Source organism: Triturus cristatus, chromosome 8 (genome assembly GCF_964204655.1).
Source record: "Triturus cristatus chromosome 8, aTriCri1.1, whole genome shotgun sequence".
NCBI lineage: Eukaryota > Metazoa > Chordata > Amphibia > Caudata > Salamandridae > Triturus > Triturus cristatus.
The window spans coordinates 696,698,113-696,724,567 of NC_140591.1; the positions used below are offsets into that span (position 1 = coordinate 696,698,113).

Here is a 26,455-nt window from a genome sequence, read left to right on the forward strand (position 1 = left end):
GGTGATGGGTGCCCAATGTGGGTGAGGTCCCCCAGAGATGTCTCTTGTCTCTTTAGGAGACTGTGAGGTGGTCCCCAGGACCCAACTGCCTGATAACACTAAAAAGTACTGGCATTGGGTGACCATCAATTACACTAGAGTGACAAAGGAGCCAGTGTGACAGCTGTCAAGTGTCACCTGGTGTCTGAAGAGCAGATTGTCCCCAATGCATTTGGCTCTTCGAGACACAGGAGCCAGTGTGACAGCTGTCAAGTGTCACCTGGGGTCTGAAGAGCAGGTTGTCCCCAATGCATTTTACCCAGTTGTTGCTGCTGACAACAAAGAGAGCCACTGCAAGGTGGCTCGGGTTCCCTTTGAGTGGGGGGGGGGGGGGGGGGGTCTCTGGTACTCTACAAGTAGCTGTGAGGCCAGCCATGCCTGTTGAGTGTTTGTACGATTTGGAGAGCTCACCCTGGGCGAAGGTGGTGCGAAGTGCTGATTTGAAGATGTTGGGTCTGCCTGACTGGGCTGTGTGACCACATGGTCCATGGCAGCCAGTAAGGGTGCTCAAAAGGACCTGGAGCCTGAGAGGGAGGCCCGGGTGCCTGACTTAAAGAGAAGAGGCTGGGGTCGCGGGAAACCGGCCCCCGAAGTTCCCACGGTCCAGGAGGAGGCAGACCACGAGGGGGATGCCCTAGAGCCTACAGGGGAACAGGTAGCTGAACTGGGGGACCTGCCTGAGCTGACCCATTGCCAGCAGGAAGGAGGACCCTCCAGGGAAGAAGAGTTCTGCGAGGAGCAGAAGAAGTGCCCTTCTCTTGTGGGTTTGCGGCAGCCAGCTGCAAACCAGGCAGCAGGTGATCAGTCTGGATCACATTAGATTTACTGGGAGAACGGTGTCCTGTATAGTGAGCCTAAGATTGCTGAGCCTGGGTCAGCCCGTGTGCTGGTGATACCCCAGCGCTTCAGAGCCTTCCTACTGGGGCTGACTCATGATGTGCCTTTAGCAGGACATTTGGGGCAGGACAATACCTTTGAGAGGCTTGGCACCCACTTTTATTGGCCCCAAATGCGCAAGAGTTCCGACACTCGTTGCAGGACCTGTCAGCCTTGCCAGGCAAATGGAAAGAGTGGGAGGAAGCAAAAGGCTCCTCTCCAGCCATTCCCTGTGGTCAGCACTCCTTTTGAACGGGTGGGTATTGACATTGTGGGGCCACAGGACCCCAAGACAGCCATGGGCAACAGGTTCTTCCTACTCTTGGTGGACCATGCCACCCGGAAGCCATAAATCTGAGGACAGTGACGGCCCCCATGGTGGGATGGGCACTGATGGGAATTTTCACCCGCGTGGGGTTCCCAAGAGAGATAGTGTCTAACCGAGTTACAAACTTCATTTCCAAGTATATGAAGCCCCTGTGGCAGGAGTGCGGGGTAACCTACAAGTTTACCACTCCTTACCACCTCCATGGAAATGGGTTGGTTGAGAGATTCAAATGAACCCTAAAAGGCATGATTATGGGTCTTGAGGAACCTTTGAGGCATAAGTGAGATGTCCTCTTACCATGCCTGCTCTTTGCATACCGTGAGGTGCCACAGAAATCTCTAGGGTTCAGCCCCTTTAAGCTTCTCTATGGTCACCCAGTGAGAGGACCTCTGAGTCTGGTCAAGGAAGGCTGGGAGCAATCTCCCAGAAAACCTCCCCAGGATGTATAGCTACATGCTGGCCTTCAGGAACCGACTAGGCGTTTCAGGCAACTCGCTGAGGCGAATCTGGAAGCCAGCCAGGAGGAGATGAAGCGGTGGTACGACCAGAATGCCACTGTGGGGGAGCTTCAGTCTGGTCAGAAAGTGTTGGTCATGGCCCCAGTGGAGCCCTGCGTGCTCCAGGATAAGTGGACCGGACCATTTGAGGTGGCAGAGTGCGAAAGTACTGTTATCTACTTGGTGTACTTGCGGTCTTCCAGGAACCCCTTGGGGGTCCTGCATGTCAACCGCCTGAAGCCCCACTTGGAGAGGGCTGTGGGCATGCTCTTAGCGACAGATGCTGGAATGGAGGAGGCGACTGAGCCTCTTCATGACCTCCTGTCGGCAACAGAGCGAGATGGGTAAGTGGATGGTGTAAACCTCTCTTCCGCCCTGACCCCTGAGCAACAGAATAACTGTCACCAGTTTCTGGGACAGTTTTCTGATCTGTTCTCCCTGATTCCCAGTGTCACTGATTGGTGCGGCCATGATGTGGACACTGGAGATAGTCCTCCTGTGGGACGCTCAAAACTTACAGGGTTGCTGACAGGGTGAGAGCGTGCATCAAGGAGGAGGCCTCCAATATGCTTGCGTTTGGGGTGATTGAGTCCTCTAACAGTCCTTGGGCTAGCCCAGTGGTCTTGGTCCCAAAGGCTGCCGCACCGGGTGCCACGCCAGAACTCCTGTTCTGTGTGGACTACCGAGGGCTCAATTCAGTCACGAGGACGGACGTGCACCCCGTCCCCAGAGCTGATTAACTCATCGATAGGTTTGGGGCTGCCCGGTACCGCAGCACTTTTGACTTGGTGTCTGGGTACTGGCAGATCGCCTTGACTGATGGGGCAAGAGAGAGGTCAGCATTCTCCACACCAGATGGGCACTACCAATTCCGGGTTATGCCCTTTGGGATGAAGAATGCCCCTGCCACCTTTCAGAGGTTGGTCAACCAGGTGTTGGCTGGAGTGGAAGAGTTCAGTGCTGCCTACCTGGATGACATTGCAGTGTTCAGTGCCAGTTGGGAAGAACACCTGCTCCACCTCTGGGAAGTGTTGATGGCGCTGCGGAGGGCAGGCCTCACAATCAAGGCGAGTAAGTGCCAGATCAGGCAGGGTTCCGTGGTGTACTTGGGACACCAGGTTGGGAGCGGCCAGGTGGCGCCCCTACAGCCCAAGATTGAGACCATCTTGGCTGGGGAACCCCCCAAATCCCAGACAGAGGTGAGAGCCTTTTTAGGACTCACTGGGTATTACAGGAGGTTTGTCAAGGGGTATGGCAGCATCGTTGCCCCCTTGACACAGCTGACTTCCAGGAAGCAGCCCAAGAGAGTGATTTGGACTGACACTTGTCAGAAAGCTTTTGAGGCCCTGAAAACTGCCATGTGCACGGCGCCCGTGCTCCTGGCACCCAAATTCTCAAAAGAGTTTATCGTTCAAACAGACGCTTCAGAGCATGGTGTGGGGGCTGTTTTGTCACAGATAAATGAGGAGGGTCTAGATCAACCTGTAGCCTTCATCCGTAGGAGGTTACTTTCACGGGAACAGAGGTGGAGTGCTATTGAGCGTGAGGCATTTTCTGTGGTCTGGGCACTGAAGAAGTTGAGGCCATACCTGTTTGGAATTCACTTCTGGGTTCAGACAGACCTCAGGCCCCTCAGATGGTTGATGCAGATAAGGGATGAGAATCCAAAGCTGTTGAGGTGGTCCATTTGCCTACAGGGGATGGAGTTCACGGTGGAACACCGACTGGTACAGAACACGCCAGCGCTGCTGGTCTGTCCAGATATTTCCGCCTTAGTGATGAGATCTCCCAGGAGGAAGGGTAGTTCTCCCCACATTTCAGCTGGAGGGGACACGTGTTAGACTTGGCACCATTGGCGTGGGTCTCCCTTCCATTTTTTGCTGTTGCCTCATGTGTTTTTGCTGGTGTTAGATGCTTTGGGCACTGTGCCACTGCTATTCAGTGCCACAGTGCAAGTGCTCCCTATGGTAAATTGATGTATGGATTAGTGACTCCACGATTGGCTGCTTTGGTTTACTTGTCAGACCCTAGTACAGTGCACTGAGTGTGCCCAGGGCTTGTAAACCAAATGCTGCTGGTGGACTTGCAGCACTGGTTGTGCCACCCACAGAAGCAGCCTGTAAAGTGTGTCTCAGATCTGCCATTGCAGAGCCTGTGTGCAGTCTAGTACTGCCATGCTGACTGGGCAAGTGCACCCACTTGCCAGTCCCTAAACCTTCCCTTTTCTGCATATTAGTTACCCCTATGGTAGGCCCAAGGGCAGGGTGCATTGTAGGTAAAAGGTAGGACATGCCCTAATGTGTGTGGCATGTCCTACTAGTGAATTACAGCCATTTACGTTTTTCACTATTGCAAAGCTACCTGTTCCCCATAGGCCAGAATGGGCAGTTTGATTATTACATCTTATAATCCTAACTGACTCAGGGAACTAGGTAGAAATTCGAGTTTAGTATGCCTGAACTCAGAATGATAAAATACATCTTTTAGTGAAGTCGGTTTTAACATTTTGTGTTTGAAAATACCACTTTTAGAAAGTAGGTATTTTCTTGCCCAACTATCCAAACCTGCCTCTGCTAGGTTGTGTATTCGTTGTCTGGAGTTTCAGTGACAGGGGCTGGGGGATTCCAGGAGACCAGGTGAGTCAGCACAGGGCTTAATAGAGAGATCTGCATGTAGATGGGTGGGAGGGGTTGCATCTGGGCCCTGATTAGGGCTGTGCCTTCCCTCCACAATGCTGGATCCACTTCCTGTGGTGCGTCTAATGTCCCTGGCCTGCACTGTGAAAGGAAAGGAGGAGTTGTGACAACAAAGTGCTCCAGGGCTGACCAGAACTGGTTTGGACTAGGCAAAGGCCTCTCTGCCTTCAGAGAACAAAGAGAATGAGTATAAAAGGGGGTACCCAGACCCTAGAACTTTAGATCACTTTGGGAAACAAGAAGAACCTTTGCTGAGGAGAGGAACCAGAGAAACTGAGGAAAAGACTATCCCTAGCTGAGTGCTGTTTGGGGGATTGGCCTGCAGTGGTTGCCTGACTGCCAAAGAAAGGGGAAAGGACTTTGTGCTACTTTCAAATCAACTTGTGAAGGATCTCCAAGGGCTTTAGATGGAGCTTGCCTCCTGCTGAAGTCTCGGGGACAACAGACTTCACCCACCAGCTCCCCAAGAGTTCTTTTGAAGTGCCTGCAGTTGTGTTGGGCCTTCTGAGGGACTGTGTGTCGCCAGGATCTGGAAGCGCGACTCACGAAGAAGCATGTCGCTGCTGCTGTCGTCGCATCACTGGTAAAGGGTGTCGCCACTGTCGCTTCGCATCGTAGAAGCGCCTCGCATCGCCGGAGAAGAGTGTCGCCGTCGCATCATCGGAGAAGCATGTCGCCGCCACAGCTGCTGTTCTCGCATCACTGAAGAAGGGTGTCGCCGTTGCAGCTGTCGCATCGCATTGCCGAAGCGTCTCGCATCACCGGAGGAGAAGAGTGTCGCCGTCGCCTCAGATGTCGTCGCATCACCGGAGAAGCGTGTCACAGGGCATGTCGTGACTCAGAAGAATCGTCGAGTCACCGTCGGGCGTGCACGCATCATGTCGCATCAAGAAGAAGACGCCATTTTGTTTCATTGCACCGGATCTTCATCGCATCCCTTCGTTGTGGGCCGCATCGCCACGGAAGCGCAGTAAGAAACAGACACATCACCTCCCCACGCCGAGATGAACCAACGCATTCCCTACGCATCAGTAGGGACCCGACGCATCACCGTTCTGGCGTGTAAGGAACCGACGCATCACCTTCCCTGCAACACTCGTTGTATAGCGTTAGGCATCCAAAGGTACATTGAACTTAGAGTTGCATTTACCATCTTAAGAGAACTAAGCTATTTTTACCATTTTTAAAGTACAGTATTGTGGATTTTTGTCGTTTGTGGGCTTGTGATAAGTCTATATAAAGAATACTTATTTTTTATATAAAACCTGTGTGGTGTCCATCTGTAGTGTTGTCCCTGGATTACTGTATGTGTTCACAAATGCTTTACACACTGCCTCTGAGATAAGCCTGTCTGCTTGTGCCAAGCTACCAAGGGGGTGAGCAGGGATTATTTTAGGAGTGTACCCCTTTACCCTGACTAGAAGCAAGGGTCCCTATTTGGTCAAAGGTACCTACCTCTGCCAACTAGAGACCCCCAGTTCTAACAGGCACATTATTGAATAGACAAAATTCATATATGGCTGATTGTGCATGCAAACATGGAGGAGGCCCTTACTCAATGGTTTCTTTGTAAAACTTTATTACAAAAACATTTGTTTCACAGTGGCTTTGCATTTGCGTGCACCTTTGGGTGGTATTTTTTTAAATGTTTTTTGCAATACATTTTTACAAAAAATAATTCAAAACAAAAATTGGCAATGCCGAAAGGGCTGCACTATTGGCTTTGCCATTGCTTGCATTGGTTTATTGTAAATCTGTGGAGTATTTTTTGAGAGATTGCAAAAAAAAGGTAATTCATGATTGAAACAGTTAATTTAGGTTAACGATGAAATGTAAAATGCACTATTTGGCCCTATTTTATAAAATAAACCTTGGAGGGGAATAAACCCTGACCTGCTTGCTCACAGGGTAAGTTTGAGGTAGGCATTTATACACCACCTATTTAATAGTTCATCCGCAAATTACAAACTATAGTTAAAGTAAGAAAGTCGGTCCGGTGTCCATGTGACAAAAAAAATGTTGTGGTAGTTATGAATTGAACTGTAGTAAATAATGAAAATGAGGTGGTTCAGGAAGAGAGCGAGGGTGACTAAGGTGAGACGACAAGACCAACAGAGTGCAAAGCAGTAACATGAAAAATGTTGTCACTGCACTCAATAAGTATGTATCTTTGGCCAAACAGACTGGCCTTTCCTTGGGTGTCATTATCATCATCAGCACAAATGAAGACCCACCCTTTGAGAGTCGGTGGGATTCCGATTCGGCTGATAACAGGAATCCCGGCAACATGACATTCCGAGCTGCAGGGTAATTCCGTGCCCGCCGGTTTTTCTTGGGACATACTTTGCTGTGCCGCAGCAGGCAGAATAGTGTCCGGATTTGGGGGGAAACATGTGGACTCGATGCTGAAACTCTAATCCCCGCCTCATTCCCCTTTCCTATTGGCCAAACATGTACTAGAGCAGTGAATCTGTATCTATGGGGTAATTCCCCCTGCCGCTCCTTATGAAGATCTGTGTAATCAAACATACGTGAGGAATAGTCTGGGAAAGACATTAAGTAGGGAGAACGAAACTTTGAAAATATGGACTGCTTCAGGCGGTCCCAGCCACTCTCAGTGAGTGATGCATGCGTAGAACTGGTGGAGGCGTCCATCTTAGTGACAACAATACAAGCATTGAACTCTTGCCTCGGCCTATGGAGTACATGGAAACAATTTCTCACAGTGCATTAAAAGGTTAAGACCTTTTTATTTCCCCCTTTGACTCCTTCGTTTCCTCTGCACAGTTCGCACGCTAGCCCAAGCCATAACTCGATTTTAGCTCAAGGGTGGAAGAAAAAAAAAAAAGGACGAAAATTCCTTGGCTGAAAAGTTGCACATTCCTGTCAGTCACAGGGGAATGGGGGCCCCCATCTGCATACCTACAGAGAACTGTTTGCTATTCCTATTTGTTAACTTTGTGTCTTAATTAGAAATCAGAAAGAACAATTGAAATGTATGTGCAAATGCAAGGATCGAACACTTCTTCGCAGATTTCATGGGTGTATAGTGGGGCAAAAAAAAAAGATGATAGCAACTGTAAAACTAATAATAATGCATTTTTGAAATGTGAATCTATTTTACTTCCACATGCTGTACCTTATTCCATCTTCTAGTGGCAGGGCTTGAAAAAGCAGCCTATTGAAATCAATGGAAATGTATGCATGTAGGGATAGCCAGTGTGAGTCTTGATGACGATGAACCAGAGCCTACAATTCCCCACTATTTGTCCGCCACCTTCGGGTTGAGGCACTTACTGATGGTGGTATTGCCAAATGTAGTGGCGTTCAGTCTATTGACCTTTGAAACATGAAAAGATAAAACATGGTCACCTACATGTCTGCCTGGTCTGGTGGCTTAGTGTACTAATGCATCCACTGTAGGGGCAAGTGTTCGACCTCATGGTCACAGGTTCAAATTTCCAGTGGGTTCACTAAGCCTATCATCCTTCTGAGGTCGATAAAAAGAGTACCTTTGAGTTGGGTAACAATAAACATCTGTTATTCAGTGCCAAGAGGCCTACGGGTGAATGTGCGCTTTACAAATACACGTTATGTTATGTTGTAGCAGGTCTCGGCAGTGAGTGCTCAACTCACTGACCCATAGAATCAGTAAATAGCAATGATGTACAGTATAGGCTTTGATGTTAAAAACTGTCTCCTGAAAACTTTTTCTGAATTTGTAGCATTGACTACTGATAGACTCCTCATCCGAAAGGTCTTAATCACTTCTGGGGAGCGGGGCTGGTAAAAGTGCGAGTTTGTGTCTGGCATGTGGTTCTTTGATCTTGGGTATTCTCTAAACTCTCCACAACAGTCCTTGGTTGATTATGGAAGGAATAGAGACCAGTAGCATCCCTCCTTCCCATTACAACGTACTGAGTCCTCAGCAAGTATAATGTAGGAGGACTCAGCCAATGAGTAGAGATCTGGAGAGCCAACAAATTAACAGGGAGAGCCGAGGCAAGGGTCTGGCTTGGATCTTGGAGCCTGCGCACGAGCCGAGCCCTGAAAATGTTTGCTATGTAAATCAAACAAAAAACAACACTTAAAAAATGATAAAGTCTCTTCAAAATTCACACAAGTGTATTTCTTTATTTAACATATGAAAGCTTTGACATTAATAGGTCACATTGTAGCACTGAACTTAGAAGTGATAGTTTTTAAATATGAACCATTAGAGAACTAAGGCAAGACAATTGTCGTGTACCCTATGTAAGAAAGTGGCTCTGTATATACTGCTCCCAACTAGGTACAGTGTGCACAGAGTCCACAGTCCCCAGAGGTTTGGCAGAGGCTAAAGTTAGATATAACCTTACTCTCTAAAGTGGTAGCTTGGTCGAGCAGTAAGGCAGTATCAGAGGACAGTGTAAAGCATTTGTTGTACACACTCAGTCAGCAAATGGTCTCGCATACTCAAGAACTGAACTCTAGGCCAATGGTTTGTATATAAATGTATATGGTTGTTTTATTTTAGAACCAACAATAGGTATCAAAATATACTTTCTCAGAATGAGATGCTTTAGATAAATACTTTTCAATAGGCAATAGAGTTTTGAATGCAATAGTTACAGTTGTTGCAATAGGCAACACAATTTCAAACACAATATAACATTGAGCTCAATGGGAATTTCTAGTTAAATGCAATTGATTACTTTTTGGATTACTTTTCTTAGAACAGGACAGGATCCTAGATTCAGTCCTGGGACATCTCCTGTAAACAGTTGAGTAAAAACGTTTTGGTTACAGTTGTGATTTTTTTTTTTTTTTTTTTAAACCTTTATTACACAGTTCAATAGATATACAAGTATGGGCCTACAACCTTAAGGCCGGCCGCTAGTAAACAGTGAGACCATAAAACACATTTCTAGACACAAGCGGCAAGCAGTAAGAGTCCCACAGATCAAAGATATCACATGCGGCTACATTGCCCAATCATCGCAATTGGCGGTTTCATTTTAAATGAAAAACGATTTTTAAGGAATATAGGGGCATATGCATCAACATTAGCATTTGCGATTCCTTATTAGCGAAAAATAAGGAATCGCTAATAAGGAATAGCAAAAGGCTATGCATGTAGGAATCGCTATTCAAATAGCGATTCCTTAACATTCCTTATTACCGAATCGGTAATACCGAATCGGTAATAAGGAATACCTACCCATTCATTCCTATGGGCTTGGAGGCCCATAGGAATGAATATAAAGCCATTCTGTATTAGCGATTCGGTATTACCGAATCGCTAATAGCTGGAGCACTTTCAAGGGTGCCAGGGTGTCAAAAGGACACCCTGTTGCACCCCTGAAAATGATATGTGCACATATGTTGCACACACACATGCTCTAAGGGCATGTGTGTGCGCAACATGAAACTTTGAAAAATGCACAAAAGTGCATTTTTCAAAGTTTTTGCAAATTACCATGCAGTTCATCTTCATGGTAATTTGCTCCCCTTATTAGCGAAATCGCTAATTTTTTAACTTTGATGCATTGCATTTAAGGAATCTCACTTTGGGATTCCTTAAATGCAATCGCTATTTAAGGAATCGGTATTTAAGGAATCCCTATTTAAAGAATCGCTATTTAAGGATTCCTTACATACCGATTTCTGCTTTTGGGTTGATGCATTGGGATTGGGTATTTTTTACTTAATACCGGGAGCTAATAAGGATTCGGTATTTTACCGACTGGATTTTGGCTTGATGCATAAGGGTGATAATTGTATTTTAAAAGTTGACAAACTTTTTCACATAGAATCACCAATTTTATCCTATGGGAGGAAATTCACTTAGCAGGTAAGTGGGGTTTTTGTTACTTTTTCTAACTCCGTGTTGGATCCTGGATCCAGCACTGGGATATCTCCTGTAAACAGTTGAAAGAATGTGTTTTTGTTATGCGGGCGATTTTTAACGAATATTTGTAAATTTGCAAAATCGACACTTAGAAGAATTTCTGGTGAAAACCAGGCAATGTTATCCTATGGAGGAAAATCAAATTATAAGTGAATACGGTTGTAATTACTTTTCAGGGTCAGTGCTGTGCACCAACATCCAGCACTGAGATCTCCCCTGATAACAGGTGAGTAAATTTGTTTTCGTAATTCGGCTGATTTTAGATGAATATTTTAAAGTTTCAAAACTCGACACTTAAAAGAATTTCCAAGTGAAACCAGTCAATGTTACCCTATGGAAGAAACGTGAGTTATCGGCTTTTGTGTAAGTACTCAACTGGCAGAGTTAAGGTTCTGGGTGTGTGAGACCATTTGCTGACTGAGTGTGTACAACAAATGCTTTACACTGTCCTCTGATACTGCCTTACTGCTCGACCAAGCTACCACTTTAGAGAGTAAGGTTATATCTAACTTTAGCCTCTGCCAAACCTCTAGGGACTGTGGACTCTGTGCACACTGTACCTATTTGGGAACAGTATATACAGAGCCTCTTTCTTACATTGGCGGCAGCAGTGGGATGAAGATTCTTCAGGTGCGGCCACCATTTCGAGAGGTAAGTTGGGTAGTTGGAGGATAGGTAGGCACCCAGGAGTTGGGCACAGGGGCCGGCAGGGCGCCGAGTGCAGGGGTGCCTTTTGGCGTCGGGAAATCTTACCCTCTGTTGGTCGCGGTTGGAGGGGTCCCTGGTTCTGAGGCTGCAGGCGTCGTCCGGAGTGTTGAGGGGGGTCCTTGGGTGCTGGATTCAGGGTTACAGTCGCCGGGGGGACGTCCTCATGGTCTTTGTTAACTCCAACACAGGCCAGGCTTGGCGGGTGCAGGGTGCGCAGGAGTCGCGGTTCCTTGCTGATGCCAGGGGCTTGTTACTTGCTTTGAGCAGTACCACTGCTCGTGGGAGTCCCAGTTTGTTAGAGTCACAAGGCAGTCAGGTCCTCCGGAGTTTTTGAGGTTGCAGACCACTGGAGACACCGGGGTTTAGCAGGAGCAGGTTCGAGAGTCGACAGGCCAGTAGGGCCGGGGCCAAATTAGTCGGTGTCTTCCTCTTGTTAGCAGCTGCACGGCAGGTCTTCTTGATCTTCTTGCATGTTTTGGAATCTGGATCTGACGAAGGAAGGTTCAGGGTGCCAGTAAATACAGAATTTAGGGGCGTTACAGATAGGCAAAGGGCAGGGACCAATGGGTCCCCTCCCTGGGGTGGGTACACCCCCTATCCTGCCACCCTCCTGTGGGAGGGGGGCAGTAGCCTAGTCCTGATTGGGCAGGGCTTCCCATCTTCAAGATGGTGAGAGCCCGGAGATGTGCTTCACCTCGCCTCCCCCACCTGAGGGGTGGGGTTGGCAGAGGCTGGCACACCCCCTTTCCTTCCTTGGGGTTTTCCGCCAGGCTGGGGGTCAGAACCGGTAGGGGCCAGTTGCGGAGTATAGCAAGTGGCCTGGAGAAGCTCACAAAGGCGGCATGCCTTTGAAGCTTCCCCTGCCCATCCTCGGGGAGTAGACTTAGCACCTCGCCCAGGATGTGCATTGTTGCAGGCCCAGGAGAGCAGATGGCCCTCTACCCAGGGGTCCAGCAACATGTCTGCTGTGTGGCAGCCTAGGCAGCCCCTCAGACAAGATGTGTATTGTAGGTTAGGTTCAGGGGGCATCTCTAAGATGCCCTCTGTCATGCATTATACATTAAATCCCACACTGGCATCAGTGCGGGTTTAATGTGGTGAGAAGTTTGATACCAAACTTCTCAGTTTTCAGTGTAGCCATCCTGGTGCTGTGGAGTTCGTGTTGACGATCTCCCAGCACCATATACATGGCAGCACTGCACTTACTGTGCCCAGGAATGGACCTGGGTACTGTAGGGGCACAGGGCTTATGCACCTGTACCCACACCACTGGCATAGGGCACCCAGCTAGAGGGGTGGCTGATGTATGCCAGGGCAGTGTGTGTTGTGGTCATGGCACACAGGGATATGTGCCATGTCTACACTGTTTTGTTCTGCACCCAGACACTCAGCCTGCAGGGTGTGTGTGTGTGTCTGTCTGTCTGTCTGTCTGTCTGTCTGTCTGTCTGTCTGTCTGTCTGTCTGTCTTTCAAGGGTGGCACAATAAGTGCTGCAGCCTTTAGGGGGCTTCTCTGGTCAAAAGGCCCTGGGTACCTAGTGTACCATTTACCAGAGGCTGACAGGTTGCCAGAGATGCCAATTGGGTTTAGGCGTCAACACAGTTTTAGGGTAGGAACATAGGCCCTGGGTACCCGATTGGCAGGAGCCCAGGGCACACTCAGCCAAAGTACATTAGCAATTCAGCAAAAAGTGGGGGCATTCCATGCAAGAAAGATGGCACTTTCTCACACCCTATACATGGCCCAGATTATTATACAATAACATTATAGTCTATTAAATCAAACATAGGTTTTTCTAGAACTGGTTTTCTGAACTCAAATGTTTGAAAGGGCTTTCATACGCGATAGTGAAGAAAAAGAGTTTTAGTGAAATAAACTATTTTCTAAGATCACACAATTTAGGAGGGGAAAGCGCAATTTATCCAGGTGTTCTGGTTTCACTTTGTACAAATCAGCCGGTAAATCAATATCGGTTTGCTTTTTCCTTTGGTTAAAGTCTTGTTTATGCCACTCGTGCATTTTGTCTACAGTTTTTATATAGGTTGAACTCGACCAGCAAGAATACAACAGACCGACATCTTCGTAGCATGCAGAAAGCACATTCTGGCATGGACTGTGTTACAGAGGTCACTATTTTTTGTTTATAGGAATGGGCAGATTATGTGATTTTCCCAGAATCCCTGGATATTGAGCCGGTAGAAACTCTAACCTGGTTCCCCAGGTCCGAATTCGGCAGCCATGACTGTAAAGCCACATCCAGGTAACAGGGAGGCAGGCATGCAGAAGCCACATGAAAGCTCGGCTCGTTATGGGCTCGAGATTCCAACAGGACCAAGAGCTGAGCCAGAGCGAAGCTTCAAGCTCGAGCCTTCAGTGACTCGCCCACCTCTACCATTGTGGTTGGTTGCGCTGCCAGTCAAGCAAATCTGGCCTGGCCTGGGCTGGTTGACAGCCGAGGTTCTTGTGGATCTGAAGGAAGGAAGCCGTCCAGAATAGTGTTCAGCAGCCGGATGATGGAACACCATGAGTTACAAAGCAGCAGGCCTTGTTTCACTCATTGGCCCGAGGAGCCTGTTCATTAATTATTTAGTTAGCTTTTGGATAGTGTGGTTTTGGCCCTTAGTATGTCTGGCAGAGCCTCAAGTACTGACAGTGCTTGAAATGGAAAAATAGAAGTCTGAGAAGTTCCTGTACTCTCCAATTAGAAGGATTATGTCTCTCTTGAGAAGGGCCGGTACTCTCCCTTTCAAAATAAAACAAGCATTTGCAATGCAATAGGTCTAGCATTATTAAAAGTTGGTTTCACTCCAAAAGTATGGTGCAGCATCTGTGACTACTAGGTACAGGGGCTCTGCAATACAGAAGGTCACAGAACAGGGCCTGCAGCAGGAGTATCCAGAGAGGGGGAGAGGACGGGTGTCCCAGCAGTACAGCAGTAGAAAGTGGCCTGGAAATGCCTCCTCTCGCTTGACACCCAGTGCAAGCCCCCTCACATTGCCCCCATTCGGCCACTTTAGCGTTTACTTTTGTTCATAATTTGTCTTCGCTAAATGCTGCTCGTCGTTTCTCCTCGTGTCGCCGTGCAAATAATGGCTGTGAGATTAGCTAATTAGGGGGCATTAATCACTGATAGATAAGCAATGCATCAAAGCCTTCTTATACATTTCAAACTCGGCGGCGTAGCGGGGCACGGCGACTATCGGAGGCAGATAGGCGCTGTTTAAAATAGCGGGCGGCTGAGTAAATGCAAGCCTGCTCCAGGTTACAACATGAATGCTCCGGTACTACTACCGACCTCTGCATGCAAGAGGTAGTGTCTGGCCGGAATGCGAGGGAACAGAAATGTATGAGCACGAAAACAATTCTACCCCAAGCAACCTGTAACCGCTGACTTGAATAGCCATCTATCAATGGACAGGACATTGCATTTTCCAGTCAGCGGTGTATTTTAATTTTTACTCTCACTGAAAGGCGCGTTCGTCCAACTCTTGTTTTCTTGTACTTCATTGTATAAAACACAACACTAAAATTAATATCGCGGCCCAAGCAAACACAAACAATACGCACCCTGCCCTGCACCCAGTGGGGAGCTGTGTTCGAATAAGGAGGCACGTCCTCTGGAAGAAAACCGTTAACGCTTGCGCTATGACTGAGTCACTGCTCCAACTACTGCAGGAGTTATGGTGCGCGCGCCACAGCCAAGCATGTGATTTCAATTATAGCGTCCGTGTCTGGGCACGATAATTGAAACTTCGTGACGGCCTATTGGTGTCTATTACGCGCATCAAGCGTGTAATACACCAATAGGCCGTGGGCGGAGCGATACGCCCGCCTTTGGCCAATAGCATGCAGTCTTTCATTAAAAGACGCACGCTAAGGCCAATGGGGTAGCTGAAAAGGAAACGCACATGCACAAGCGTGTGCGATTCCAAAGTCAGCTTAGATTCCCTGTTTTTCACCTACAAAATGCCTCGCGCCTGCGCGAGCACTGCTGCGCAGTGCAACGCTTGCGCAAGACCTAAAAAGTGCCGGTACTCAGTACCGGCCCATTTAAAGCACTGGGTACTGATGAAAACATGTTTATCAGATCGATAAAATTTACAGAAACAAGAAAATATGTCATTCAAAGCAGGCTTTAAATGCTCTTATAGAGAGTTCTGTCAGGTAAGAAACCCAGAATTGTCTTATCTCAGTACTGGATATATGTGTTACCAACAACGACATACGTGCTTGTTGTTATGGTTTGGTGTGTATCTGTTTCACACTCTTTTTTTGAGAGAGTTGTAATTAAAATCGATGATCTGTCCTTAAAGCAGTACATGCACGTGAACATTTAGCTGTAAAGTGCCCCTTTCGCCCGCTTAACTATGGAAAAAGTCACACCAAATAGACTCTTGGCCTCAAGGAAGGGTGCTTGGTTGCTTTTCAAGTTCGCAGTTCAAATTCAAGGCAGGTTTTCACGGCGCACCTCTTTTACAGTTCACCAGCTGCCTCTAATTTTCAGCAGGTGGCTTATGTAATGTCTTGTACGTGGCACAGGCTTGTAGAGGTAACCTATCTAGTTCGCTGATGCCAGGACTAGGGTGTGAAACGCTGTATGAATTAAATAAGTATACATTACACTGATCACGTTTCCTTACTCTGGTCTCAGCCAACAGCCGACCGAAGGATTGGTTTCTACAACTCCCCAAACTCATAGGGCGTAATGATGGCGAGCTGGCGGGGAATCCTGGGTGGTGGGAGGGTTGCTTCTGCTTCGCACAGGTCACGCTTGGGTATTGGCAGAGCTATACACACACGAGAGAAATCGTTATCGGTTTTCTTCGAGGTGCTTCCGCCATCTAGTGGCTGAAACGTGAGTTTGCTTCTAATATTTAGACCCAGTAGAAGCTAATTAGGGAAGGCGCTGCTTCATTCTCTGTGGAGTCTACAACGCGGTCTACAAAGTGTAGGGTGACCAGAGGTCCCGGACAGTTCCGGGTTTCAGAGGACTGCCCCAACACTTTTGGTAATGTAAATACATGTCCCGGTCTTCAGGATAAAGGTAAAGTCTTGCTGCATAGCAGAATTTATTAGTATGTTCTCCTTTCAGGCGCCTCAGAAGTCTGAAATAATGTATTGGTTTCTGCCAGGCATCAAAGGAGCAGGGGTGCAAAGTGGAGGTCCTAAGATTGCTAAGGCTATGTAAACATAGCCTTGTAAGTTTGTGTGTGCGTATACACACATTTACGAGATTTACAGGACTAGCACAAATAAATTTTTATATTTTATATAAAATATATATATATATATATATATATATATATATATATATATATATATATATATATATATATATATATATATATATATATATATATATTTTATTTTTTTAAGCTATGCAAAAAACGGTACAAGACTAAAGGGTTTAGTCCTACTTTTATGTCTGACCAGTCCCGGTTTCTGATTATCAAATTCTGGTCATCCCAGTGCTTTAAATGGGCCGGTACTCACCGGCACTTCTTAAATTCATCACTCTGAGTACCGGCACTTCTCTACTTCCCAGGAGAGTACCGGTACTCACGAAAAGGTAGGCTCAAAGGCTGAGACTGCTAATGAGCAGAAGTGGAGCGTGTCTGGCAGCGAAGGCGCCGCTTTTGTATCCCCGATCTGAGCCCCAGCTGAGCTAGTCAGCAGGGCTCATTTGAATATTGTCCAGGTGCTCACCATCACGCTGTGCTTGACAGAGCAGGGTCCATTCAGGCCCTGTGCTGTCAACCACATTCACACTATCCTCTGCATTTGCGCAAACACAGGAATCATGGCAGTCCCCTTGCAGTGGCAATTAAAAAAGCCAAGGTGAAGAGTATAACATGGCTTTTAACATACTGGAGGCTTTTGTGTGTCTGCTTATGTTTGTGTGTTTGCCTGCATTTGTATGCCTGTTTTTTGTAAGAAAAAAGCGAGAGAGAGAATCAAGACACTCTCAGGAGGTATTTTAAAGAAAATGGGTGGCACTTGTTGTGTACGTTTGCTCGGTGACACAGGTTCATAAATAACATAGTAGGGAGGGTTGGTTGGTGGGTGGGTGAGTGAGTGAGTGGATGGATGAGTGAGCAAGGGTGGATGTATAGATGGATGAATGTATGGATGAGTGGATGGATGGATGAGTGAATGGATGGGTGAAAGAGTGGATGATTGGATAATAGGGTGGATGATGGGTGGATATGTGAAAGATTGGATGGATGGATGAATGAATGAATGGGAGGGAGGATGGATGAAAAGGTGGATGATGGATGAGTGAAAGGAGGGATTGAGTGAAAGGGTGGATGGAATGAAGGGTGGATGGTATAAAGGAGTGAAAGGGTTGACGGATAGATGGGCAAAAGGATTGATGGATGAGTGAAAGGGAGGATAAAGAGATGGATGAGTGAAAGGATGAATGGATAGGTTTAAAGATGGACAGATGGATATGTTTGAATATGAAGGGTGGACAGACGGAACGGTGAAAAACTGAATGATGGATGAAAAACTGAATAGACAACAGAATGCAAATGGTAAATGGTGGACATTAGCAGGTAAATGGTAGGATGAAAGGGTGAATGGATAGATTGATGGAAGAGACAAGAGACATCTTCTTGGGAGGGTCATGATGATTTGCTTCATTTGCTTGGTGCCATAAGAGCTTTGGTTCGAAGTGGGGGTATTTTCAGTCTCTTCCTACTCACATGCTCAAAAATATATAGTATTGTGCCAAACAACAGCAATTAACAGTATGGCATTAAGAAGGTGCAACTATTGCAAATAAAGGAAATGTTACCATATTTTCGCATTTCTCTTTCATTTTGTGTAATGAGTTAACCTGCTTTGTTTATATAAACACATTTATCATGTGTTTTGGTGTGCGCTGCAACTATTAAAGAAGTCGTTAAGTATCATCATTTCTTGCCCTTAGCCCCGCCCACTCACTACACCTCTAGCTCATTTTAATGAGTACCTGCACTTATTTTTTCCCATTTAAAGCACTGGGTCATCCTAGCCAAGTGGCGTAACAAATCTTGAGGGGCCCCCCTGCAAAGTATATGACGGGGGGGCATGCTCCTGACCCAGGCAGCTCCCCCCCCCCCACCAGCTGCATACCTGTGAATCCAGGGTCGTAATGCGGGCTCATGCAAGGGGATAGACAGATAAACAAGAAACGAGGCTTCTTGCAGGGTGCCTGCTTGAATGATAGAAATTGAAATATGCGCAACTGGTCAGTCTCCAAATGTAAAGTGTGCTTGGAAGCCAGCATTGGCTTTAATTGATGGAATCACTTAAAGCTTCCTCATGACAGATTTATTCTTTTTAATTGGTAGTGTAAGAGAGGTACCAGCCTAACTGTGAAGTGCTTGCTTTAAGGGACAGTTATTACAAAAATAGTGCACTACGTACAGTCTGGGTATTACCGAAATGTATATTTTGAAAGCGCCATTTTATCTTAAACTTTTTTGCACATTTTGTAGCAGTTCATCTTACAGTCTGTGTAGTGCAAGTTTAAAATAATGATATATTCACAGTGCTTTCTGTCATAGGCTGGTACCCCATAGCCCCAAAAAATACACGTCTCTATTCTCCACTGTACCAACCAAGATTACATTCTGTGGCTCTCTGGTTACACACACACACGCATACAGACCTCTGCAGTGTTGCAACTAATGGAAATTTCATATCGTACTATAGTGCATTTCGCACTGATTAACCGAACTTGTATTAATTTTATCATTTAAGCTGCACATTATTTTAAATGTAGTTACCTGAAGGTGAAAGGCCACAAAAACGTAAAGTATATTTTAGTGTTTTTAGCAACTCATTTGACCACACTCTCTGACTCCACCCCCATTGCATGCCGCATCAGAGCTCCCATACTTATTATAATGCACTTCAAGTGCTGTGTCGAAGCCACTATCTAATAATACTGCTGCACCGTTCAGTGCTGGAGCGTTATATAAAGCGTGTACAGGTATTTCAGTGGCGCCCAGAGCCGTTTTCCATGTACACGAACAAGGCTTGTCTGACTCTTCAAGATCCCTATTTTACGTCAGGCAAGATTTGGCAGCCTCCATTTTGAATTTTCAATAAGAGGGAGTTTTACGTTGCCAGGCAGCATAATCTCTCCCAAGAAGGGTTCACTTGGCACCACAAAAGAAAACAAGGAAACCAAACTCCCTTGTTGGTGTTGGGCCATCTGTGTCTCATACATTTCCTTATTCTTTGAAGCACAGTGTTAAAACTATGATAAAGGGTCTGTGCTTAGCATAAGACATGTGTAGTGTGGTTTGCTGATTTTTTTGATTGGCCATTAAATCATCATGGTTATGAAAACCTTCCACGTCCTGCTTGGACCCGCTCTAGATATTTACCTTCATCCTTCGAGACACAGCTATAAGTGGTGAGCAGACTCTTCCTTGTTGGCGTATGGGATGTAGACCGGATGCTTGATGGAAGGACTGTCTCACTTTTTTCATGTCAACCAGGAAGTAAGCCGAACAGAAACCAAGACTCAAAGGCTGGGCGGGAGGGACCGCTTGAAGGACCTTTTGACTTTGTCAATGCTTGGTTTAGTTTGCCATAGTTTTTATTGTTGTTGAACCTGACAATCCCTAGCCAATGCTTACATTTTTTTGAACGGAGTAAAAATATATTTTTGGGGGCTAAATAAAGCACATTGCCAAACAATGAAGGAAAACTACTTTGTGTGAGGATGTGCTCCTTGTGAACAGGCAGCATTCTAACACTAGCAACACAAAAATGCACTGCTGGGTCCTAAAATGAAAATGGAGTGCAGGGGAGTCCCTTTTAAAGGACGGTTTCCCTCGCATACCCATAGGTGGCATGCTTCATTGGGTAACCTCCTCACATTGCAAAACTAGTCGCAGTGTGGGCTACAACCCCCTCACTGAGAGGAGCTCAGGGATGTTTTGTGATATGGCCAAGAGGTATTCTAAAACCTTGCGATGAGCCAGGCATGGGGGGGAGTGAAAAGGTGGGGTGAAAGTGAGTTAAAACTAACTCCCTAGTATGTCAAAACAAACTTTAATAGGACATCCAGAGGTCAGGATTAAAAGAAATGGGCTATGGCAGGAGAATTCAACCTGTCATACACTCTTGCTGGTCCAACACTCACAGTGATGTTAGCCAGTGACTGAAGTAAGCTAACCTAATCCATCATGCTGTATGTTGTAACAGACCAGTGGATGAAGAGGTCTGTCTGAAATCCCCTGTGTAAATAAGTATATAATATAATTTTACTAAAATCAAAATGTTTTGGCTAAAGCCAGACCTCAAAAACAAGTTTCTTTTGCCACATTGGATATGTTGGATGTGATAGAGAAAGTTTACATGGTGCTGACATTTGTCACCATGAAAGAGAAGCTGCAGAGGCCACATTGCTGCGTGGATTACACTTGCTCGCACAAGTGAAATAGAGCATCTTAAGGCGCTACCAAAAATAGAGAAGTGGAAGTCCTCTTCTTATGGCTACATCCGAAGGTAGGGTTGAAACCACGTACCTGGCTTCCCTTCCTGGAAGCCTGAATGAGCATCACAGACCTCTGCGGGTGGTAGGTAGGTGTTCGATTTGGGGGTCTCTAGTTGGCACAGGTATGTACTTGTGACAAACGGGGACCCTTGCCTCTAGTCAGGGTAAGGGGGTACCCTCCTAAAATAACCCCTGCTCACCCCCTTGGTAGCTTGGCAAGAGAAGACAGGCTTATCTCAGAGGCAGTGTGTAAAGCATTTGTGAACACATACAGTAACCAAGTGACAACACTACAGATGGACACCACACAGTTGTATATTAAAAATAAGTCTTTTTTTATATAGATTTAACACAAGAACATAAACGACAAAAATCCACAATACTGTTACTTAAAAATGGTAGAATTGGCTTAGTTCTCTTTAGATCTTAAATGCAACACTTTGAGTCAATGTACCTTAAGATGCGACAAGCAGGGCAATGAAAGTGTTGCAAAGATGGTGAGGCGTTGAAATTTTGGTGCAAAGAAATAAAGATGTCTAATTCTTCATGAGGCACGCTTTTCCGATGTTGGGAGAAGTCTCGACTCGATGCATCAGCTGCAGCGGCAACACCCTTGTTCCGTGATGCGACAACAGCGGCTTTGGCGGCGACACTCTTCTCCAACGATGCGAGACGCTCGCGCTCGATTCGACAGCTGCAGCGGCGACACCCTTGTTCAGTGATGTGACAACAGCGACTCAGACAGTGGCACGCTTCTCGGTGGATGCGAGGCGCTTCTGCGGTGCAATGCGACAGCTACAGCGGCGACACCCTTGTTCCGGGATGCAGCGGCTGCGACATGCTTCTTCGTTGCGGGACGCTTCTCATGATGCGGTGCAATGCGACAGCTACAGCGGCGACATCCGTGATGCGACGGTGACACGCTTCTTCTTCTTCTTGAGTCCCGCTTCCAGCTCCTTGCGAAACGCAGTCCCTCAGAAGACCCTAATACAGCTACAGGCACTACCAAGGAACTCTTGGGGAGCTGGTGGTTGAAGTCTGTTGTCCCTTAGACTTCAGTAGGAGGCAAGATCTTTTCCAAGCCCTTGAAGATCCTTCACAAGTTGAATGAAAATGCACACAAAGTCCTTTCTCCTTTCTTTGGCAGTCAGGCAACCACTGCAGGCCAATCCCCCAAGCAGCACTTCAACTTAGGGATAGTCTCTCCTCAGTTTCTTCTGGTTCCTCTCCTCAGCAAAGGTTTCTTCTTGTTCCCAAAGTGATCTAAAGTTCTTGGGTTTGGGTCCCAATATTTATACCAAGTTTCTCTTTGTTCTCTGAAGGCAGAGAGGCCATTGCATAGTCCAAACCAGTTCTGGTCAGTCCTGGAGCACTTTGTTTACATGCCTCCTTCTTTCCTTTCAGAGAGCAGGGCAGAGACATCAGACACACCACAGGAGGTGGAGCCAGCATTGTGGAGGGAAGGCACAGCCCTATTCAGGTCCCAGGTGCAACTGCCCCCCCCCCCCCCCATCTAGATGCAGATCTCTCTATTAACCACTGGGCTGATTCACCCTGTCTCCTGGAATCCCCCAGCCCTATCACCCAAACTCCAGACAAGGAATACACAGCCTAGCAGAGGCAGGTTTGAATGGTTAGACAAGAAAATACCTACTTTCTAAAAGTGGTATTTTCAAACCCAGAATGTTAAAACCAACTTCACTAAAAGATGTATTTTATCATTCTGAGTTCAGGCATACTAAATTCGAATTTCTACCATGTTCCCTGAGTCAGTTAGGATTATCAGATGTAATAATCAAACTGCCCAGTCTGGCCTATGGGGAACAGGTAGCCTTGCAATAGTGAGAAACGAAAATGGCTGTAATTCACTATTAGAACATGCCACACACACCCGGGCATGTCCTACCTTATACTTACAATGCACCCTGACCTTGGGTCTACCATATGGGTGTCTGATATGAAGAAAAGAGAAGGTTTAGGGACTGGCAAGTGGGTGCACTTGCCCAGTCAGCATGACAGTACCAGACTGCACGCAGGCTCTGCAATGGCAGGCCTTAGACACACTTTTACAGGCTGCTTCTGTGGGTGGCACAACCAGTGCTGCAAGCCCACCAGCAGCATTTGGATTACCAGCCCTGGGCACTCCCGGTACACTGAACTAGGCTCTGACAGGTAAACCAAACCAGCCAATCATGGAATCACTAATTTATACATCAATTTACAGTAGGGAGAACATATGCACTTTAGCACTGATCAGCAGTGGTAAAGTGCCCAGAGTCATAAAACCAACAACAGGTCAGAAAACAATATAGGAGGAAGGCAAAAAGTTCAGGGATGACCCTGCAAAAAGGGCCCAGTCCAACAGTAGGACACAAGCAAGGGTTAGCCTCAGACTGTATCTCAGTATACATCACTTTGCTCAATGCTATTTTTCCTTTAAGTTTGACCAGAAAGTTCAGTCTTGTTTATTGCGTGTAGGATCAGTTAAATCATTTAGTATTCTAACATGTTCATCACTTGAGAAGTTGACCTCGAAGCTAGAGAACCAGGTTCGAGTATCGGCAGGGACGCTCAACATCCTGTGATTCTGGGCAAATCACGAAATCTTCCGGTGCCTAACAAAATGAATGTGTCCGTCTGTAACACAACTGGAGGTAAAGTGCTTTGATACCTCTGGGGCGAGATTGCGCTATTAAAAAAAAAAAACTACTCCAACTCTTGAAGGGTTTCTGGTCATTTTTCACATTTCTCTTCTTGTCACATGCTACTGTGTCAGACAAGATAGAACGGGTGGATACACTAGTGACTGACATATAGGCTAATGTGGTGGTGGGGGGTTATTTCTGTCAGTGGAAAAGTTCCCACAACCTCCATCTCCTGAGCCAATAACAGTATATTATATCCATTTCTGTCTGCTGCCAGGTTGTCCTTGTATTTGTTATTCTAAGAAATTCCAGCATCCTCTTTGAATGCCTGTTTTTCCTTTTGTTTATTTTTGAGAAATACTTTTTTGTTTAGACTATCTGTGATGTTTACAATTTAGCCACTGGTGTATTCATAGGCTGTGCAATCTGGAATTCTAAAGACAGGGACTGCTCAGAAAATTAATGATGTCCTGGTTTGAGGGATGAAGAAGCATACTTAAGCTTGAGGAGTTGTACTGAAAAGCAGTAAACATGAATAATAAATTACAGAAATTGAGCTTTCAGAAACAAACCAGTGTGATGATGTACACGTATTTGTGCCCCTCTAATAAGGGAAACTGGTTGTGTCATTTCACTATTTTAAAATCCACTGCCCAGAAGGACCTGGCCACCTTCACTTTACCAGATTAAAAATTATAAGTTGGGGCTAGATGGTGAGTTATTAAAGTACCTGGTCAATACCAATACCCTGAGGTTTAGAAATACCACGGGTCCTATTCACAAATCTATTTTTCTCTGTAAAAATATGTTTATGGGAGAAAACATCTCCATTTACAGGGTTCCCAGCAGGCATAAATAGATGTACTACTGCATATTTCCTCAAGTGCAGTGACATCTGCAGTCCTAAATCCCAGTCAAGAATTGGGAAGGGTGCATGTCAAGGCATTGTTTATCTTGTAAGTTCAGGAACGTCCACAAATATGTACATTTATGGGCATTCCCAAACTGATCTTTTTCTACACTGGAAATTATTGTGTGGCTACTCCCTTCCGGAACTGGAAGGGGATCGGAACACCCTCAGATTTGCTGTGGGTATATAAGAACTTTCTCATCTCATTGGTATTTTCAACCATCATGTCTTCCAGTGCCTGCATTCTTCCCTCCAAACATCCAGTTTTCTGTTCCCCTGTCAATACGAAGGCCCCTCAACTGATACTCCCTATTTTGAATGAAAGTTAATACAGTACCAATTTCCTCCAGCAGTTCTGTTTTGAGGTCCGAGATTGAGATCAACAACAGACATTTGCCCCTCATGAGCTCCTCACCATAGTCATTGGACCTTGTCTCCATTGTCTTGTTATTGGGTACAGCCTTGCGTGTGTTAAACAAATCCTTTTTACTTTTTTCTTCACTTCTATGCACATCCCTGCCAATAAACACTACCCTCAACCGATGAGAAAGCTTCATGTGGATGGGATGCCACATGTTTTTGCTTAACCTGACAGGTCTCAATAGGGATACAGATATTCAGCCTTCTTCGGTTTACACTTATCCTGGAAGAATCCATCTTAAAGAACCTTGGGTGATATCACTATTCAGCCTCCTCCTCTTCTCTGTGTACACTTGCCCATAAGGAAACACTTGGAAATCTCTAAACCCTCATGAAGTACCTTCTCGGGATGAAACACGTTGACTGAGCTGCAGTTTGATGTTGTGAAGAGTAAAGAAAATCCTTTTGGGAATATCATATGGCTCCTGCGTTATATTGGATCTATAAGAAGAGTTCATATGTTTGAACAAAATATATTAATATGCTGTTAAGTGAACTTTCAGCAAAAACACTGTACTTCATAAACACTCGCATTTTGTATATTGTTACCCACCCTCAACCTTCCCTGATTCCACTGGTCTCTGACAGAATGTCCCTACTGTGTGTAGATCATCCAGGCCACAGAACGCCACTGTTCTAAAGGTGTCTGGCCCAGTGCAGCACTGATGGCGGCACACCTCTTTGACGGCTTTGTCCTCATGAATGACATCACCTCTCAGACACAGCCAGTGGCAACACTTTAGGTCTCAGTTTCTGCCTCCCCTATCCCACTCTAGTAACATTGCTACTCCTGCTGCCCATGACTTCTCACCCCTCGGGCAGGCCATCATAGGGTTTACCACAACTGACGATGCTCATCTCTCCATGTTCAGCAGCACAGCCTCCTGATCAGTCTCTGAGGGTTCTGAGATGGCCGCCTGGATTACAGCAGGAATCACAGCTGAAATTCAACCCCTTTAGTATGACTTCTCACACACCTCTTTTCCTCAACCCTTGGGCATCATAACATAACATGTGTATTTGTAAAGCACACTTTCACCCAAGGGTATCTTGGTGCTGAATAACAAATTTTTATTGTTACCCAACTCGATGGTACTCAGTTTAGCGGCCTCAGAAGGATAAAAGGATGAGTGAATCTGCCGGTATTTGAACCTGTGACCATGAGGTCGAATGCAGGCTCCTACAGTGGATGCATTTGTCCCCTCCCACCCTCCTCTGGAGCTGCGACTGACAGAAAAGATGAGGACTCCTCTGGGAGCACCAAGCATCAGCAGCCATCTTGGGAACTGGCCTCCCCCGTCCTCCTTTGAAAATGTTAGTATGTTTAATCTGCCGAAATCTGACATGGGAAAGTTGTGGAGGGCAGAGGTGGATGTGGTATTATTGCATTACTTGAAATTCTAATCCCGGTTCAGAGTCCTGCTTACGCACGATCGAAATGTACCCCCTACCTCTCAATCAGGCCTTAATTATCATGAATAATTGTTTACAGAGACTGGCAGCAAGGGCCTGAAAGGTAGGGGTGTAAGCCACATGTGGACATTACAGATGTTTCAAGCTGTGTGTGAGCAACAGGCATGGATTGATGAATGATGAACTCCAGAAAGCCTTTGCAAATACAGTGCAGAAGCTAACCCTCTGTTGTCCTTCATCCACAAAGAGACTAACTTATGACTGTTTTTTCTGCACCAAAAGTATTTTTCTGTGTAACAAGTGGACCATAATCACATGAGATTCTGCGCTTTCAGTGAAGTGCTGTTCTTTATTTGGGTGAACCATTTTTCTGTCTTTCTCCACAGACCAAAGTTCACAAAGTTTAGTTTTCGCGAAATCTAGTTTGTCTTGTAGCTCATTTCCTTGTGTGCCTACTCTCATTTCCTCCTCCTGGGGGATTTAGTGGACTTCACTGTGTCCTTAGTCTTCATACTGAGTATATAACATAGGGGAA

At 46.1% G+C, this 26,455-nt stretch overlaps 1 protein-coding gene across 6 annotated transcripts in view; it reads left to right on the forward strand.

The window, feature by feature from the left end:
* Nucleotides 1–26,455, forward strand: part of FARP1 (FERM, ARH/RhoGEF and pleckstrin domain protein 1) — a 581,296-nt gene that overhangs the window by 449,317 nt on the left and 105,524 nt on the right. The gene's annotated exons all lie outside the window — the stretch shown is intronic.